We start from the raw sequence: 19,748 nt of genomic DNA, 5'->3' as shown, positions 1-19,748 counted from the left end.
GCTTTCATTTTTAGCACTTCTCAGTACAGCGGGATTATTTTTTATGCATAAGAGTAAAATTCTTTGTAGGTCATGTGAAAGGTAATTTTTACCATTAATTCAAATTTGAGTAAGATTTCAGAAAATGGATAGTTCACCCGTACAGTTTGCGACCATCCGCACCAGATAAGTGCTCTACCATTCTGCTAGTTGTAAACGAGGTGAGGTGAGGTGGGGTGATTTTAGTTCACCAGCGAGTCTATATGAGACGTGGACCTACTGATTAACGTGGAATCCGAACTACATGAGCTCCCGCCGGTAGTTGGAAACGAGTGCTGTAGTGCCAATACATGCACTTTAGTTCATGCGCTTCCTGGAACTATTTGGATTATTTCTAGGGTTCTTCGCTGTATACTGATTAATTTCCGATCTAATGTTTCTTTTCGTCGGATTGCTTCGACTATCTCAGAGGGAGGAGGGGAACGGCTGGCAAGTAACCTCGGATTTGCTAACCATACGATAAATTACCTTGATGTACGATCATTTATGCCTTAATGTTGTATACGGTAGGGCCCTTGTGATGATAGGTGAACCTCAATGCCCCCTATAAATAAAGCAAATTCCCCATACTTATATCCTCGTCCCGAAGAAAGGGCGTAACCCTTTGACCGGCTTAACCAAAAAAAAAAATGATAGGTGAATGTACGATAATTTTAGAACCCACGCTTTTTTTTCTCAGTTTTTGAATGTGTAAATAAATTGAAATAAGCATGATAGATATTATATTTTAAAACACACAAGCTTTGTTTTTGATTTGGTTTTCTGTTTAGCATCCCTTTCAGCAGCGAGGCTATAGGAGACGTGAACCTACATATAGGGGATCAGGAACCACAGGAATCTAACCGGGTCTCCCACGTCAAAGACGCGTTCGCTAACCACTCAGCCACAAGGGAGCTCACTGACGTTTTTCAGTCTTTCAGGCTAAAATAAACTACTTGAAAATTGGCAACTCTGCATCCATTCTTTAAGTTCAAATTAGTTTCCAAGGGGGATGGTGGAAATAATGTTCAAGGTAATGTTAATAAAGATTAAAAGAATGAGAGGTCACACCGATTTGCAGTTTGAAACTGAACATTGCTAGATAGGTTCATTATGTATTATTATTATTTGTAGTATCATACTGGTTTCTACAATTATCACGTGTATAGCGAATATACCAAGGATGTTATAAAATAGAGGATCTGCCCATACTACAAAATCGTGAAGCAATGTGTCATAGCTTCGCCACACCTACTCTGCCCACGCCGAGCCACTAAAATCACAATGTTTCGAGCAGTCATTCATGGCGGAAACGAGAGTAGCCAATCAGACGTGCCAGCTCGGACGATGCTCTGTTTTGCTTCATATAGTTCATATCAAGGATGTTAAAAATATAGAGGATCTGCCCATACGTATCTTCACCATATGAACTCAATTAAGCCGAAAAACAACCGAGCATCGTCTGAGCCGGTACGTCTGATTGGCTGCTCTCGTTCCTGGCATGGTTGTTAGCTTGAAACATTGTGATCTTAGTGGCGCGGAGTGGGCAAAGTAGGTGTGGCAAAGCTGTGACGTATGGCTTCACGATTTTGTTGTATGGGCAGATTCTCTATTTTATAACATCCTTGGAATATACGATTTTTTTTTTTTTTTTTGTTTTTGTTTTATCGGATAATTTTGTTCTAATGTTGGCAACTCCGAGCAACCGTGACGTTGATATGAGTAGATTTCGGAATTTTAGGCACGAAAAACTTGTTTTAGGCGCCTAAAATAGGTCGTCAAAATACGAAAATAGGCGCCAAAAATTAAAACATAGGCTCTAAAATTTCAACTGTAAATTTCCCAAACATCTTTGTGTCACAATAGTAAGATTTTATTCATAGTTCACGGAACAGTAAATGACTGTCTTTCTAAGTTTTCTACAGACAATCTAGGCCTATCTTTTATCTGTTAAAGTTACTTTCGGTGCAGAGAATAATCTCTCAACTGAAACCGATGTTATAAGTACACCTTGTCTCAAAAAGGTTGAGCGCATTCTTTATTGGTGTTTTGAGGCAAAAATTTTCTAAGTCCAGCTTCGGGTATCTTCGGGAAAAAGTAAGCCAGGTTCGAACCTCCAGGCCAGCCTTTGCAATCGGGAAAAAGTTTGCAGATGTGTTTTTCTTCTTTTAAATATAATAAGACTTGTTACCAAGTGTTTAAAAAGGCAACATTGATTGAAATACTTAATGATATAATATTTCGAAACCTTTTATTAATGTGAGCACATGCTTGTTTGTCATTTAGCTTTCTATACGTAATGGAACATTTAAATACGTTAAAGAATCTTTCCATATGTAAAAGAATGCTCAAAGTTAAGAAATAGAACATAATTATCGCCTGAGTACTAAAATAAAAGTCAAAGTAGAACAGAAACAGCGTTTGTAATGGATATGAATGTCATAATTATCTTGAGATCCGTTATACATCGCTAGAAGCTTAATTCTAGAAGTCCTTGTGTTAGCTCATTGGTAAGTTTTCGGATTTCAAATCATAAGGTTGTGAGTTCGAATCCCATCTGGGTCAATACTTTTTTTAAAATTATTTTTTCCGCAATGCATGAAAAATTATATAAAATAATTACATTAAAATACATAAGTTGTTTATATATAGCATAATAATTGCAGAACATAGTAATTATTATGTTTAAAATATAACATCTGAGATAATTTTCACAGTAGGTCGGTATTATATATGAGGATGTAAATACAAGTTAAGAAACTCGTTCAATAGCAATAAATAAATCATGTAGTGAATTTATTTGCAGCTATTTGTCATATAGAGAGTAATTCTCAACATTCATAATATAGAATGTCATTTATGTTCTTGAAAAGTTATTCGATGCATAAACAGAGGGTATAAGCAGAGAATCCAAAGTCGGAACGCTCGCAAAAAAATTCATGAACCCCAAAGGTCACGTGAGCAGACTGGAATTGTCCTTATGAAGGATGCCACAGCAGAAAGTCTTTACATAGATTTTCAATTCAATTCCTGATATATGTTTTTGCAATGTGGAAGTGGTGATGCCTTGAGTCGCCCTCTCTCGCTCGCTCGCTCGCTCACTCTCTCTCTATTTATACAGAATATAAAAGTGGATTTATGTGTGTGTTTCAACATAATTCTGATATATCTAGAGCAATTTTAACTATATTTCTTACAGTCTGGAAAAAGAGTACTGTCGGGATACATATCAAAAATGCTAGAAACGGGCCGATATTATTATTGAATCCATAGTTTCGTGGTCGCTTAGGTGAATAGCTCTACTTTCAATTCAAGTCCAATTAAGCTCCCATTAGCACCCAGGGTGGTTACGTAGCGACATAAAGATATCGAAATCAACCGATATTAGAATCGAATCGTAAGTTTTCAGCGCCGCTGACAGTGCAGCATTTCCCATTAGTCCCATTGCCTAGAGGGCAACATATTTGCAGAGTGCAAATTTTAAAATTTGAATAATATTTTAATTTTTTCCGTATGAAAAAGTTAAAAATCATGAGCGAATATACTATTTCACGAACAATCCTCTTTTACTATTCTAATATGTTTAATAATAGCGTAAGAAATGTAATAGTAATTCAGAACATGTTTCACAGTTGTTATTTTTTGTTACATAGTTGTAGCTGTAGCATGTAGTGAGTGGAATTTAACTGTAATAAATTCACTAATTAACCATATTCGAATTAAGTTTTATTTTTAAGTTCGGAATGAAGGGGCGGAGAAATATGGAGTTATTGGGGGCACCGAGCTTTTCTACATTTTACTTTCAAGATCTCCATTTTTCTTTTGTCATTTGTTCCTAATAAAAAAAGTTCAGTCACTTTTGGATTGTCATAGGGTAGTAGGAGTTGGATTTTGGGATGCAGCCTGTGAGATTCTAGAGGAGCTAACTGCTTGAAAAAATATTTTTGAATCATCTGTAACATATGAAATAAGGATATGTATCATAAAAAATTGAAAGTAACTATGTCTGCGTAATCATCACGGTCAAATTGCAAAGTCAAATGAATTGACGTTTGGTATATAATCAGGCTCCAATCCCAACTGGGAAGTTATCATACGCGTGTCACTTTCATTATAATACATATCCTTAGGGGGAGTAAAGTCCGAATTTTTGCGAAAAATTTAGTATCTCACAAGCCGTTCAACTGAGAGCTGAAATTCAGCATATAACTCTTTATTAAAAATAAAGAGAATATGCCCTGGCATTTTTTAAAATTGTCTTTTATGAGCGGGGGGACGGGGGTGCATTTTCTATATATTGGAAATTGGTAGTGGGTTGATTTGTAAAAATAATCGAAAACGATTGATATTAGTTGAGAAAAAAATTGAGTAATGCAAACTAAAGTTCTTTTTGAATTTTATACCCACTACTTTCTATTTATAATTGCTGAAGCTGGTGTTTAATATATGGAGCGTTCCGAGCATAAGGCAATCAAGCCATAAAGTTAGAGAAAAATGGCCATAAAATTTGTATTCTAAACTTAATTACATGGGCATTTTCAATTAGTACGGCATGCTTAATTATATAGAAAATTAGTTTCTCTCTTTTTTTTTTTTTTTTTTTTTTTTTTTTTTACGTTGGTCTACTTTTCCTTGATTCGAAACTTTGAAATTTCACCCTATTTTCTACTGAAATGTGTCTGTAAGGCAACAAAGAAATAATTACATATGATAAATTTAAATTCATTTTAATTCGGAAGATGAGAAACACTTTGCCATTATATATCGTAAAGGTCAGACCCACCAGTATTGTAACAAAGAGGTGCTTGAGCCAATGACGGTAGAAATTCAAACTCCGATAAGTGATAATTTCACAGTCTTGTTTTATTACAAGTGTAATCTCTTTAGTCAATGGAGAGGAGGACGTGGGTCATCGGTCAGAGTTGATGTCGATGGGTTTTGGCGGGTCGGAGTTGGTCGCAATGGTTCAGAGTGGTTCATAGTTGGTGGTGGGTCCGAGTGGATCATGATGGTTGATGGGTCAGAGTGGGCCAATGGGTCATTTGGGTGGTGGGTCATAGTGGGTCATGGTGGGTCGTGGATCAAATTTTCATTGACCCACACCATCTCTGGTTAAAATTGTACTAAAGATAAGAGGCACCGAAGATGCATGTCGGCTATTATGCTCAAAGGAGGTGGGCGGATAAGGGCCATTTTTCGCCCATCAGACAACTGACAAATGAAGTGTCCGATTCTGACAAGTTTGCAATGTATTTGTATACTAGAAGATATGTTGCATATGTAAAGAAAATAGATACGCGATAAAGAAAATAGTAAGTCATAGAAATGAGTGCCCAAAAAGAGTTCGTTTCAGCGTTTTGCGACATTTTGGTAATGTTTGCTGTCTTTGATGGAGGCTTTTAGGAAGAAGGAGTCGATGAACCAAAATAAATCTGACTCGTCATAATATAACGCTGTGTAACCTTTGATATGAGTACTAATTGATTTTGGTTCAGTGTGTCCTTCTACCTATTAGAGAACAAAATGTATTGCGTGAGAGTATATAGCGATGACTACCGTTCATACGCTGTAATGTACGAGTTCAACTGGAGACTCCAGCTCTGATGTTATTTACCGATTGTGACTGAAAATACATGCTCACCATGTCAATAAAATATATAAAGAAAATGTATTGTTTGCGCGGATGTGTGTGTAGGGCAGCAAAAATAGAGACAGCACGTTATGGAGTATTGAGAAAGCGTGTCATTTCTGAAAGTGGTATGAGTAAAGGTGCGAGCAGGAAAACCAGTCGCAGAATGGCATGAATTTCTCATATATATATATATATATATATATATCTATATCGAAGAATCATACATACCACACGTCAATGAAGTACCTATGGGAATTCATTGATACGCTATATTGCAATACTAAGGGAAAGATGAAAAACAACGACCAACAATAACTACCTGATGTATCCGATCCAAGTTAATACATACCCATACCCACAAACACCCCCATATATATATATATATATATATATATATATATATATATATATATATATATATATATATATATATATATATATATATATATATATATATATATATATATATATATATATATATATATATATATATATATATATATATATATATATAGCCAATCTTACACTCACGAGCACTTAAGTGACGAAGGTATGTACTCTCTGTACATACATCATGACGATGCTTCTGTTCTCCGAGTTCAGTTACGATCACGACACATAAAATTTAAAACCTATAATATTTGGATCAAAACAGAGCAAAGCAACATCGCACACATACAATGGTACTGTCAATGTAAAGTAGGCCTCGGGTCGTTAGATGTTGTGCGCATGTTGCTTCCGTACTATGGTTTCTGGCTTACTGGCGCCACAATTCCACCGCAGTTAAGAAACCAAGTCTATAATATACTCACACACTACAAGATGGCGCCTGCAAGATGGTCCAGTGGCGATTCGGATGACGACAGCAAGCACGATGCCTAATCTGCAAACTAGCTACAAGTGTCTCCAGCTGTCTGATTATTATCTATGCTTGATTATTTCCGATGTAATATATTGATCTCATAGTCGTAGTAGACTTCATTCTTCTTATTCTTGCCATTAGTGTTATATTTACTATTGCTTTCTCGGATTACAACTCATGACATTAGTGTTTACGTTCCATCATTAACACACGACTTACCTCTTTGTTTATTTTTTTTTTACCTCTCACTTATAGCGCTTTCCGTTAAAATATATTTGTTTTCTTATTTTTATGAGGTATACTATTGAAAACCATGCATTTCACATCTCGGGCCTGATGGGCGAAAAATGGCCCTTATCAGCCCACCTCCTTTTGCGCATGGATAGTACTCCACCAGAAAGCAATAAATCTGAAACTGTTCACGGTATGACCTCCTAGAACTCGAGATGTAGGGGTTTGTCTGATTGGCTAAATTAAGACGTCAATGATTTATCCTTCAACAACCAAGCTTTTTATGATCGTTTCCGTGGAGAAGTCAGAAGAACACGTGCTTAGTAATCGTAATATTGATAGTTCGCGTCCACCCCGGGGTATTTGTTTTGTGTTTTTTTGTTTCACCTAAATATAAACAAATCACACATATAGGCATTTTAACATATTTTGGGAGAGTAATTTTGTGGTTCGTTGGCGTTTCATCGCGTCTCTGCCGCTGGTAGTAAAGTTTTCAAAATGGAACTTGGGCCACCAATTTCTGGCGAGAGGTTAATAGTTGACCATCTGTAGTCCACCGACGCTTACAGCTTAGGGTAATGAACGATGTCCTTGCCTTGTAGACCTCATGACTACCGACGTCGGCAGTCAACTAGCTTTTAGTATTCCTTTACTAACCATCTATCGTTCATGTTTGTACACGGTGTTGTCATAATAATAATAATAATAATAATAATAATAATAATAATAATAATAATAATAATAATAATAATAATAATAATAATAATAATAATTATTATTATTATTATTATTATTATTATTATTATTATTATTATTATTATTATTATTATTATTATTATTATTATTATTATTATTATTATTATTATTATTATTATTATTATTATTATTTGTAGTAACAGTAGTATAATTGATGATAGAATAATTATTGTCTATGTATTGTCTAGGTAGGACTACACACAGGATTTGGCTCGTTTTGGTTCGACTTGACTCTAATCCGAGTCGAGTTGGAAGATATTTTTCGCGCCGAGTCCAAGAGTAGACCTCAAAGATGTCTGTTTCGAGTCGAGTCGAGTTTCAAAGAAAAGTCGTTCGTGCCCATCCCTACTAATGAGAGCTTAATCGGAGTTAAGCGAAATTGAAAGTCTCACTATTTATCTAAGCGACCCCGAAAACTATGAATCTAATATCGATCATTTTCTAGCAATCTTTTATATGTATCCCCCTCCCATTCACCATAGGTAACCCGACAGCACTCTTTTTGAAACTATAAGAAATGTGGTTAAAATTACTCTAGGCCAGTGGTTCTCAATCTAATTCCTATCACGATCCCCTTTTATCACACGCTCTTGCCAGCGACCCTTTTATAATTTGTTTTATAATAAGCTTGTGTGGGATTTTTAACATACCTATTTCTATAATAGTAGAATCCATTTTTTTTTTTTTTTTTTTTGTTTATAGTGAACAGTGCCATGGAAAATCATTGCCCGGGGCGAGAGTATAGTACGATGTCACCGTATATATGAGTGACGTCGACAGACTAGCTACGAAGCGCCACCATGGTTGGCACGAAGCTCAATAACATTTTCAAAATAAACCCTACCTTTCCTTAATTTTGAGCACATTTTATTACGTTTTTCCTTCTATTTTACACATGTGCACATGCACTTTCCTAACTTGAGTAACACACTTCCTCCGAAATGTGTGGCCCCTCTTTTCGGCGCCCGGCACTGACAGTGGATACAGTAACTGTAATATCTATGTTCCCAACGACGAAGGTGCTGGTTCAAGATGGATGTTAAACTCCTTCATTGAAGAGGCCATTAACGTATCCGATCTAGGCCCACAACTTCTTGACCAAATAATAGAATGATCATGCGACAAGTCTTTGCAACTGGTTTTCTGTAACGAAGACTTGGACAAGTTCTGCCTGATGAGGAGAGAAGAATATCCTGGTCTGGTGATTGCTGCTTTAAAAGTAATAATTCCATTTGCTATATCGTACTTGTGCGAAAGTGTTTTTTTTTTTTTTTTATGGTAAACATTAAAACAAAGTTTAGAAATCGCTTATCAGTTGAAAATGGCTTGATAATATTCGTCATGAAGATTGAACCGGGCATTGCTGCACTAGTGAAATTACACCATGCTTAGGTATCTCATTAGGTTTTAATTTTAATTGTATTTCAATGTGCAGGTTTTGTTTCATGTGTATTTTTCTAGTATTTCTATATACAGTTCTCATTAGTTTTATATCATACCTCTTTGATTTAAATTCATTTTTAAACAACTCTATTAACTAACTAACTCTATGGCCTATGGAACCCGGAGGTTCAATGCCGCGTTCACAAAAGCTCTACACTGACTTCTATCCTTAGCCAATTGGATCCAGTTTCTACTTTGTATTCTTATCTCAGCGAGATCCATCTTAATATTGTCCTCCCATCTGCCCCTAGGTCTTCCTAATGGTCGTTTTCCGTTTGGTCTTCCAGTCAAGACTTTCAAAGCGTTTCTACTTTCTTCCATTCTAGCTACCTGACCTGCCCACCTAAGCCTCCTAGACTTGACGACCCTAACAATGTTGGGTAACCGTATAAATTATGTAGTTCCTCGTTATGAAGTTTCCGCCATTCCCCATTCCCGTTCCTCTTGGGTCCGAATATTCGTCTAAGGATCTTGTTCTCAAATGCTTTCAGTCTATGTTCTTCCCTCAGAGTAAGCGACCATGTTTCGCAACCATACAGAACAACAGGCATGATTATCGTTTTGTATATTTTAAGCTTCAAATTTCTCGACAGAATTCGCGACGACAAGAGACTTTGAACCGAATAGTAACACGAATTCTACACCCTTTGAAAATGTTCAGTAGACGTTATTTTTTATTGTTCTTTACAGTGTGTATAAAAAATAAAAGTATGCCTATCAGAACAAAATTAAAAATAATTTCTGGTATTAGATTCTAACTATATTTATCTCTTCCGCCTATCTTCGCGATCCCCTAGGGGCCGCGACTCCCAGGTTGAGAAACCCTGCTCTAGGCATACATGAGTTATGATGAAACATACATACATACACTTTTATATGTATAAATGCAGATAAGAGAGTTGAGAGAGAGCGATTAAGGAATTACCGCTCTCAATCTCTTCACTTTACTTTTGCGATTCGTGAATTTCTTACGTGACAGTTTGGGGCTAGCTAGTTTTTTGTCTTGGACCACGATCCGATTTTCGATATGCTCTACCTAAATGCTGTAATGCGAATATTGAGAAGTTATCTGCGATGAAAGTAGCTGCAAATAAATATATTACATAACTTATTTATTGCTATTACACGATTTTTTAAATTTGTATTCAATATTCACACATAACACACCGACGTTCTGTGAATACCTCAGATGTTATATTTTAAAGATAAGAATTACTTATGTCGTGAAATGATATGAATATATATATTCAACTGATATATACAACTGATGATATGAATATATATATTCAACTCATATATCGTCGTCGGCAATTCAAAACCTGCTATGTGCATTTTGCAGGAGAAGCGAAAAACAGTATCCTGGTTAGATTTTTCGCTTTATAAAAGTGATGTTATAAGTAATATTTGATGCTGCACGTCACTTGATACCTTCTCAAGTAACTTGAGAACATATCAAGTTAAGTGCAGCATCAAATATTACTTATAACATCACTTTTATAAAGCGAAAAATCTAACCAGGATACTGTTTTTCGCTTCTCCTGCAAAATGCACATAGCAGGTTTTGAATTGCCGACGACGATATACAACTGATATGAAAATATATATACAACTGATGAATTGTAATGTAACTATTTTACATAATTTTCATGCATTGAGGAAAGTAGAATATCATAAAGGAATCTCACCTGAACGGGTATCGAACTCACGTGTAACATTGAGCTAACATGACCGCTTTTCGGAAGCTGCTTCTGAAATATAACTGAGCTCATACGTAAATGCTCTTTTCCGTATGGAAATCACAATGACGAAACGAGAGTGTGAATACATAGTCTCGAAATATTGTATCATTAAGTATTTCAATCAATGTTACTTTTTTCTACACTTAATACCATTTCAACATGTCTTATTATATTTAACAGAAGGAAAAACATATCTGTACATCTTTTCCCGATTACTAAGGTTGGCTTTGGAGGTTCGAACCAGCAGCTTTAGTTTACTGTTTTCCGAAGACACCCGAAGTTGGACTTCGAAAGTGTTCGTCTCAAAACAGCTATAATCATATCGCTCAATCTGTTTGGTATATGGTATATGTTTTTACACGTGTAAAGTCAGTATAACAATTCATTCTTTCAACAGCTTTTCGTGTGTATTAATATTCCTTTATAAAAACTGTTTTTATTATTATTATTACGGCGCACCATTTTCAGATTTCTTTCGCAAGTCGTTGACCAAGTCGTTCGCCACCAGCGTTGCCAGACTCACAGCTCGGAATTATTCCAAAACCTGATCGAACTTATGCTAGATTCGGTCAAATTATGCTAGATCCTCATAATTACTAATTCAGGGGTTAAAAAAAAAAACAAAGTTGAGATACGATAACGTAACTTAAAATACACAGAGAGCAAGAATGCATGGATAGAACTCAATACTTCACGCACCAAAATTTTAACTCAACTAAATTACTGCAGTCGTTGCCAAACTCAATGGCGTATATATCGTATAAATGAATGCAAAGTTTTTGTTTACATATTTTGAAAGAAAATTACTTCGCAGCATAAGCGGAGTTGGGAATCGTCTGCTGGGGAAGGGGGCAGATTTTTGGTCGGTCTCGGAGCTGTCATTTCAGGAATAAATATGATCATGAAGTCAGAAGTAAAGATGGTGAAGTTGTCAAAAAGTTGGGGGAGAATGGCCCCCATAGCTCCGCCCATGCCTCGGAGTTAAAGGATTAGAAAACCCTGGGTGGAGCCACAAAAAAAAAAAAAGCCCAAAGCCGTTCCGAACTTACTTAGGAAAATAAGACTGCCTGTATGGTTTACCGAGTGTATGAATCAATGGAAGAGGATACATTTCTGCCATTCTTTTTCTTCCCACGACCAACTTCTCCAGGTTTTACGGCTTTTTGATAACTTGCTGAAATTGTGCTAGATTTGGGCAGGATGCTAAAAGCAAGATGCTAGGTGCTAGAGACATGCAAATTATGCTAGATCTGGCAACGCTGTTCCCCACAATAGGCGTGTCGTGCAAGTAACCAATCACACGTCAGGTACTAGCTTTTACCTATTGCTTTCTTCTCACAGCTCAGAACATTGGTAACTATGGATAGACGTACAGCAGTAATTACTTTATGGGAGTTGGAAGGTTATTCTGCAACTGCAGCTAGCAGGCGAGTAGGTGTCCCGGCCTCTACAGGAAGGCAATGGATTCGGAAACATGATGCTACAGGTCAGACTGGTAATTTACGATCTCCTGGTCGTCCGCATGTGTCAACCGAAGCCCAAGATGCGAGATTAGTAAACGAAGCCCGGTTAGACCCACTAAGGACGTCTAGACAGCTAAGGGAAGCTTCTCTCTTTCCTGGTAGTAAGCATACAGCTCTGCGAAGGCTTCGTCATGCTGGGTTACGTGGCCGTGTTGCTGCCGTGAAGGAAAAACTCTCAGACGACCACAAAATTTACCGTTTCGCGTTTGCACAGGCGAATGTGGGTCTCAATTGGGAAAACGTAGTTTTCTCAGATGAATCCATATTCACAACATCAAATGAGGGACGCCGTTTTGTGTATCGTCCGAGGGGCACCCGATATGACCATGGATATGTGGCTGCTTGCAATCGCAGTGGCCATGTATCTATTTTATGTTGGGGTTGGATTTCCAGTCGCGGAGCAGGACAGCATCATAGAATTGAAGGACATCTGGACAATGCTCAGTACTTAGACGTTATCAGTAATATCATGGTGCCATCTGTACGAGTATTTCAGCCTGATGGTGTAATTCAGTTCCAGCAATACCAGTCGCCAATACATAATTCCCGTGTGGTTCAGGAATGGTTCGCAGGGCACCCTGAGATTGATTTAATCGACTGGCCGCCTCGTGGAGCAGACCTCAATCTCATGGAAAATATGTGGGCAGAAGTGAACTAAGGGAAAGTTGGCCTGAGGCAGATCCACCAAGAACTCAGGATGACCTGTGGCATCTTGTTTCCGAAGCATGGCTGGAGGTAGGGGAAGGAGATAGATTTGTCACCCATGTAATAGATTCCATGCCCAGAAGAATGGAGCGTGTAATAAATTCAGAAGGGTCTTGAACACAATATTAATGTCCCCGCCTTAACTCCCGAAAACAGCCCTTTTCAGGGCTACCTAAACGTTTCTGAAAATATTTCTAGAAGTAAAACACTCCTTGTATCCGATTTCTGTGCAATCCTACTAACAAAAGAATGATAATTAGCTTTGGCTTTGAACTCAAGACCTCTTCAGTGGCAAGTCCGTACTCTACCAGTCAGCTAACATGAACACGCAAACCTAACCTGAAGAAACACGACTTTCAATTTCTGGTATTCGATGACAATGATGCTCATATACTTTGGAAATGTTGTATTCAACTTGGGATATTCCGCAACACACACACACACATAAACAAAGCGAAAGAGAGAGAGAGAGAGAGAAAGAGAGAAAGAGAGAGAGATGAATACACAAAAGCATATTCAACGTATTCGAATGAGACTCTAAGTAACGACATTCCGTTCTAAAGAGAATTTGTGTTTCTTCCCGTGACGTTAAGGGGATCGGGAAAAGTTATGTGTCTTGAAGCAGGATACGACTTTGGATACTCTGTTTATACACTTTCTATATCCGTAGGAATATACTGTATTTCACGAATATAAATAACATACTGTAATGAGAATATTGAGAAGTTAAATCTGTATGACAAATAGCTGCAAATAAATACACTACATAACTTATTTATTGCTATTAAACGATTTTCCTAACTTGTATTTAACATTCTCATATATAATAACGACCTACTGTGAAAATTATCTCAGATGTTATATTTTAAACATAATAATTACTATGTTCTGCAATTATTATGTTATATATAAACAACTTATGTATTTCAATGTAATTATTTTATATAATTTTTTATGCATTGCGGAAAATATAATTTTAAAAAAAGTATTGACCCAGGTGGGATTCGAACTCACAACCTTATGATTTGAAATCCGAACACTTACCAATGAGCTAACACAAGGACTTCTAGAACTAAGCTTCTAGCGATGTATAACGGATCTCAAGATAATTATGACATTCATATCCATTACAAACGCTGTTTCTGTTCTACTTTGACTTTTATTTTAGTACTCAGGCGATAATTATGTTCTATTTCTTAACTTTGAGCATTCTTTTACATATGGAAAGATTCTTTAACGTATTTAAATGTTCCATTACGTATAGAGAGCTAAATGACAAACAAGCATGTGCTCACATTAATAAAAAAGTTTCGAAATATTGTATCATTAAGTATTTCAATCAATGTTGCTTTTTTAAACACTTGGTAACAAATCTTATTATATTTAAAAGAAGAAAAGGTGTACACCTTGTCTCAAAAAGGTTGAGCGCATTCTTTATTGGTGTTTTGAGGCAAAAATTTTCTAAGTCCAGCTTCGGGTATCTTCGGGAAAAAGTAAGCCAGGTTCGAACCTCCAAGCCAGCCTTTGCAATCGGGAAAAAGTTTGCAGATGTGTTTTTCTTCTTTTAAATATAATAAGATTTGTTACCAAGTGTTTAAAAAAGTAACATTGATGGAAATACTTAATGATACAATATTTCGAAACCTTGCACATGCTTGTTTGTCATTTAGCTCTCTATACGTAATGGAGCATTTAAATACGTTAAAGAATCTTTCCATATGTAAAAGAATGCTCAAAGTTAAGAAATAGAACATAATTATCGCCTGAGTACTAAAATAAAAGTCAAAGTAGAACAGAAACAGCGTTTGTAATGGATATGAATGTCATAATTATCTTGAGATCCGTTATACATCGCTAGAAGCTTAGTTCTAGAAGTCCTTGTGTTAGCTCATTGGTAAGCTGTCGGATTTCAAATCATAAGGTTATGAGTTCGAATCCCATCTGTGTCAATACATTTTTTTAAATTATATTTTCCGCAATGCATGAAAAATTATATAAAATAATTACATTAAAATACATAAGTTGTTTATATATAACATAATAATTGCAGAACATAGTAATTATTATGTTTAAAATATAACAACTGAAATAATTTTCACAGTAGGTCGTTATTTTATATGAGAATGTTAAATACAAGTTAGGAAAATCGTTTAATAGCAATAAATAAGTTATGTAGTGTATTTATTTGCAGCTATTTGTCATACAGATTTAACTTCTCAATATTCTCATTACAGTATGTTATTTATATTCGTGAAATACAGTATATTCCTACGGATATAGAAAGTGTATAAACAGAGTATCCAAAGTCGTATCCTGCTTCAAGACACATAGCTTTTCCCGATCCCCTTAACGTCACGGGAAGAAACACAAATTCTCTTTAGAACGGAATGTCGTTACTTAGTCTCATTCGAATACGTTGAATATGCTTTTGTGTATTCATCTCTCTCTCTCTTTCGCTTTGTTTATGTGTGTGTGTGTGTTGCAGAATATCCCAAGTTGAATACAACATTTCCAAAGTATATGAGCATCATTGTCATCGAATACCAGAAATTGAAAGTCGTGTTTCTTCAGGTTAGGTTTGCGTGTTCATGTTAGCTCACTCGTATAGTACGGACTTGCCACTGAAGAGGTCTTGAGTTCAAAGCCTACAGCTAATTATCATTCTTTTGTTAGTAGGATTGCACAGAAATCGGATACAAGGAGTGGTTTACTTCTAGAAATATTTTCAGAAGCGTTTAGGTAGCCCTGAAAAGGGCTGTTTTCGGGAGTTAAGGCGGGGTCATTAATATTGTGTCCAAGACCCTTCTGAATTTATTACACGCTCCATTCTTCTGGGCATGGAATCTATTACATGGGTGACAAATCTATCTCCTTCCCCTACCTCCAGCCATGCTTCGGAAACAAGATGCCACAGGTCATCCTGAGTTCTTGGTGGATCTGCCTCAGGCCAACTTTCCCTTAGAGTACGCTTCACTTCTGCTCGCATATTTTCCATGAGATTGAGGTCTGCTCCATGAGGCGGCCAGTCGATTAAATCAATCTCAGGGTGCCCTGCGAACCATTCCTGAACCACACGGGAATTATGTATTGGCGACTGGTATTGCTGGAACTGAATTACACCATCAGGCTGAAATACTCGTACAGATGGCACCATGATATTACTGATAATGTCTAAGTACTGAGCATTGTCCAGATGTCCTTCAATTCTATGAAGCTGTCCTGCTCCGCGACTGGAAATCCAACCCCAACATAAAATAGATACATGGCCACTGCGATTGCAAGCAGCCACATATCCATGGTCATATCGGGTGCCTCTCGGACGATACACAAAACGGCGTCCCTCCTTTGATGTTGTGAATATGGATTCATCTGAGAAAACTACGTTTTCCCAATTGAGACCCACATTCGCCTGTGCAAACGCGAGACGGTAAATTTTGTGGTCGTCTGAGAGTTTTTCCTTCACGGCAGCAACACGGCCACGTAACCCAGCATGACGAAGCCTTCGCAGAGCTGTATGCTTACTACCAGGAAAGAGAGAAGCTTCCCTTATCTGTCTAGACGTCCTTAGTGGGTCTAACCGGGCTTCGGTTGACACATGCGGACGACCAGGAGATCGTAAATTACCAGTCTGACCTGTAGCGCCATATTTCCTAATCCATTGCCTTCCTGTAGATGCCGGGACACCTACTCGCCTGCTAGCTGCAGTTGCAGAATAACCTTCCAACTCCCATAAAGTAATTACTGCTGTACGTCTATCCATAGTTACCAATGTTCTGAGCTGTGAGAAGAAAGCAATAGGTAAAAGCTAGTACCTGACGTGTAGTACTTGCACGACAAGCCTATTGTGGGGAACAGCGTTGCCAGATCTAGCATAATGATGCTAGATCTAGCATAATTTGCATGTCTCTAGCACCTAGCATCTTGCTTTTAGCATCCTGCCCAAATCTAGCACAATTTCAGCAAGTTATCAAAAAGCCGTAAAACCTGGAGAAGTTGGTCGTGGGAAGAAAAAGAACGGCAGAAATGTATCCTCTTCCATTGATTCATACACTCGGTAAACCATACAGGCAGTCTAAGTAAGTTCGGAACGGCTTTGGGCTTTTTTTTTGTGGCTCCACCCAGGGTTTTCTAATCCTTTAACTCCGAGGCATGGGCGGAGCTATGGGGGCCATTCTCCCCCCAACTTTTTGACAACTTCACCATCTTTACTTCTGACTTCATGATCATATTTATTCCTGAAATGACAGCTCCGAGACCGACCAAAAATCTGCCCCCTCCCCCAGCAGACGATTCCCAACTCCGCTTATGCTGCGAAGTAATTTTCTTTCAAAATATATAAACAAAAACTTTGCATTCATTTATACGATATATACGCCATTGAGTTTGGCAACGACTGCAGTAATTTAGTTGAGTTAAAATTTTGGTGCGTGAAGTATTGAGTTCTATCCATGCATTCTTGCTGTCTGTGTATTTTAAGTTACGTTATCGTATCTCAACTTTGTTTTTTTTTTCTCCTGAATTAGTAATTATGAGGATCTAGCATAATTTGACCGAATCTAGCATAAGTTCGATCAGGTTTTGGAATAATTCCGAGCTGTGAGTCTGGCAACGCTGGTGGCGAACGACTTGGTCAACGACTCGCGAAAGAAATCTGAAAATGGTGCGCCGTAATAATAATAATAAAAACAGTTTTTATAAAGGAATATTAATACATACGAAAAGCTGTTTAAAGAATGAATTGTTATACTGACTTTACACGTATAAAAACATATACCATATACCAAACAGATTGAGCGATATGATTATAGCTGTTTTGAGACGAACACTTTCGAAGTCCAACTTCGGGTGTCTTCGGAAAACAGTAAACTAAAGCTGCTGGTTCGAACCTCCACAGCCAACCTTAGTAATCGGGAAAAGATGTACAGATATGTTTTTCCTTCTGTTAAATATAATAAGACATGTTGAAATGGTATTAAGTGTAGAAAAAAGTAACATTGATTGAAATACTTAATGATACAATATTTCGAGACTGTGTATTCACACTCTCGTTTCGTCATTGTGATTTCCATACGGAAAAGAGCATTTACGTATGAGCTCAGTTATATTTCAGAAGCAGCTTCCGAAAAGCGGTCATGTTAGCTCAGTGGTACACCACCGAGCGTTTAAATCGTGAGTTCGATACCCGTTCAGGTGAGATTCCTTTATGATATTCTACTTTCCTCAATGCATGAAAATTATGTAAAATAGTTACATTACAATTCATCAGTTGTATATATATTTTCATATCATCAGTTGTATATATCAGTTGAATATATATATTCATATCATTTCACGACATAAGTAGGCCTAATTCTAATCTTTAAAATATAACATCTGAGGTATTCACAGAACGTCGGTGTGTTATGTGTGAATATTGAATACAAATTTTAAAAAATCGTGTAATAGCAATAAATAAGTTATGTAATATATTTATTTGCAGCTACTTTCATCGCAGATAACTTCTCAATATTCGCATTACAGCATTTAGGTAGAGCATATCGAAAATCGGATCGTGGTTCAAGACAAAAAACTAGCTAGCCCCAAACTGTCACGTAAGAAATTCACGAATCGCAAAAGTAAAGTGAAGAGATTGAGAGCGGTAATTCCTTAATCGCTCTCTCTCAACTCTCTCTTATCTGCATTTATACATATAAAAGTGTATGTATGTATGTTCCATCATAACTCATGTATGCCTAGAGCAGGGTTTCTCAACCTGGGAGTCGCGGCCCCTAGGGGATCGCGAAGATAGGCGGAAGAGATAAATATAGTTAGAATCTAGAATCTATATAGTTAGAATCTATACCAGAAATTATTTTTAAATATTATTTTTAATTTTGTTCTGATAGGCATACTTTTATTTTTTATACACACTGTAAAGAACAATAAAAAATAAGTCTACTGAACATTTTCAAAGGGTGTAGAATTCGTGTTACTATTCGGTTCAAAGTCTCTTGTCGTCGCGAATTCTGTCGAGAAATTTGAAGCTTAAAATATACAAAACGATAATCATGCCTGTTGTTCTGTATGGTTGCGAAACATGGTCGCTTACTCTGAGGGAAGAACATAGACTGAAAGTATTTGAGAACAAGATCTTTAGACGAATATTCGGACCCAAGAGGAACGGGAATGGGGAATGGCGGAAACTTCATAACGAGGAACTACATAATTTATACGGTTACCCAACATTGTTAGGGTCGTCAAGTCTAGGAGGCTTAGGTAGGCAGGTCAGGTAGCTAGAATGGAAGAAAGTAGAAACGCTTTGAAAGTCTTGACTGGAAGACAAAACGGAAGACGACCATTAGGAAGACCTAGGGGCAGATGGGAGGACAATATTAAGATGGATCTCGCTGAGATAAGAATACAAAGTAGAAACTGGATCCAATTGGCTAAGGATAGAAGTCAGTGTAGAGCTTTTGTGAACGCGGCATTGAACCTCCGGGTTCCATAGGCCATAGAGTTAGTTAGTTAGTAGAGTTGTTTAAAAATGAATTTAAATCAAAGAGGTATGATATAAAACTAATGAGAACTGTATATAGAAATACTAGAAAAATACACATGAAACAAAACCTGCACATTGAAATACAATTAAAATTAAAACCTAATGAGATACCTAAGCATGGTGTAATTTCACTAGTGCGGCAATGCCCGGTTCAATCTTCATGACGAATATTATCAAGCCGTTTTCAACTGATAAGCGATTTCTTATCTTTGTTTTAATGTTTACCATAAAAAAAACACTTTCGCACAAGTACGATATAGCAAATGGAATTATTACTTTTAAAGCAGCAATCACCAGACCA

The 19,748-nt window shown here is 36.9% G+C and overlaps 1 protein-coding gene across 5 annotated transcripts in view; it reads left to right on the top strand.

Moving 5' to 3' along the window:
- LOC145674406 (putative Na(+)/H(+) antiporter nhx-9) overlaps nt 1-19,748 on the top strand; it is a 310,549-nt gene that overhangs the window by 102,888 nt on the left and 187,913 nt on the right. The window lies entirely within an intron of this gene.

Source organism: Thermobia domestica, chromosome 17 (assembly GCF_964235325.1).
Source record: "Thermobia domestica chromosome 17, izTheDome1.hap1.1, whole genome shotgun sequence".
NCBI lineage: Eukaryota > Metazoa > Arthropoda > Insecta > Zygentoma > Lepismatidae > Thermobia > Thermobia domestica.
The sequence above is the reverse complement of the archived record's forward strand: the minus strand, read 5'-3'. Positions and strand labels throughout refer to the sequence as shown.